At 49.2% G+C, this 1556-nt stretch overlaps 1 non-coding gene across 1 annotated transcript; it reads right to left on the bottom strand.

The window, feature by feature from the left end:
* Positions 1-405: 405 nt before the first annotated feature.
* TRNAG-ACC (transfer RNA glycine (anticodon ACC)) lies at positions 406-476 on the bottom strand. The gene has a single exon. It is a non-coding gene; the product is annotated as a tRNA-Gly (tRNA).
* Between the last annotated feature and the right edge of the window lie 1080 nt (positions 477-1556).

The raw sequence follows: 1556 nt of genomic DNA, 5'->3' as shown, positions 1-1556 counted from the left end.
ACGGGAGTCACTTGCTCAAGTCAGACTTGTTGCCCAAGCTGGCTGCTGAGTCCACAGAGCTTCCTTCCCTTCCTCCTGTCTCAGGACCAGGGCTGTGGACTGTACCCAGCAGCACAGAAACTAAGTACACAAGTTGTCGTTGTTAGCTGCCGTTGAATTGGCTCCCAAATCATGAAGACCGCATGCACAACAGAACAAAACACTGCCAGGTCCTGCACCATCCCCACGATCAATTGCAGATTGGACCCTTGTGATCCATAGGGTTTTCACTGGCTGATTTGCAGAAGTAGATTACCAGGCCTTTCTTCCTAGTCCTTCTTAATCTGGAAGCTCTGCTGAAACCTGTTTAGCGTCATAGCCACACACAAACCCCCACTGACAAATGGGTGGTGGCTGTTCATGAGGTGCATTGACTGGGAATCGAACCCAGGTCCCCAGCATGGTAGGTAAGAATTCTACCACTGAACCATCAACGTCCCCGTTAATGCACACCAAAACCAAAAACCAAACCCAGTGCCATTGAGTCGATTCTGACTCATAGCAACCCTATAGGACAGAGTAGAACTGCCCCATAGAGTTTCCAAGGAGCGCCTGGCAGATTCGAACTGCTGACCCTTTGGTTAGTAGCCATAGCACTTAACTACTATGCCACCAGGGTTTCCTTAATGCACACAGCAGGCACTTAATAAAGATGTCCTAATGGTGCTGCTGTGCTGTGTCCCGCGGCTCTCCTTCATTGAACTCCCCCAGGCCCCAGGCTGTGTCTCATTCTGTATGGAGGCAAACTACCCAGAGTTCAATTCCCTCTAGAGCTGGGTGAGCTTGGGCAAGCCTCTCCACCTTTCTGAGCCTTTGCCTCGTTGTTTGGAAAACCCGGATAGTGATAGTACGTATGTCTCAAGCTTATTGACCATGTCCATGTGCAATAAGGGGGCCAAAGGTGCTTGGGAAACTGGAAAGGGGGTTTAGGAACCATGACTGTTATTCTCGGGTTGGTTGCTCCTTAGAGGAGGTGCTGGGGCCACAGCCCAGGTTAATGTTAAATTTCTTCAGGGCTTAACAGTTCTAGGCACATAGTAGGTTCTCAGCGAAGACTTGCAGAGTGAATCCACTCATTCATCTAAAAAATACTGGAAGAGTGTTTTCTCCTGCCAGGCACTTGGTCTAGGTGCTAGGGATGCAGCAGGGAGCAAAACAGATGGTCTCTGTCCTCATGGAGTTGATATTCTCTAGTTGAAGAAATAGAAAATAAACAAGTACATGTGGACTGTGTCAGAGGGTGGGGTGCCATGAAGAAAATTAAACAGGGTATGGAAGATAGTGAGTGATGAAGGAGTGGGGAGAGGGTCTGTGTGGAGGTGGCATTGAGCAGAGATAGTTGAATGAGTAAGGGCACAAGCCATGCAGATAACTGTGGGAGGAACATTCGGGTTGTGAGAATAGCAAGTGCAAAGGCCCTGGGGCAGGAATATTGTTGGAGTGCTCAAGGGACAGCAAGGAGGCCAGGGTATTGGATCTTTGAGAGCTCAGGGAGGAAGAAGATGAGCTTGACGAGA

Source organism: Elephas maximus, chromosome 22 (assembly GCF_024166365.1).
Source record: "Elephas maximus indicus isolate mEleMax1 chromosome 22, mEleMax1 primary haplotype, whole genome shotgun sequence".
Lineage (NCBI taxonomy): Eukaryota > Metazoa > Chordata > Mammalia > Proboscidea > Elephantidae > Elephas > Elephas maximus.
Note: the sequence above shows the minus strand (reverse complement) of the source record. Positions and strands in the feature narration are given on the sequence as shown.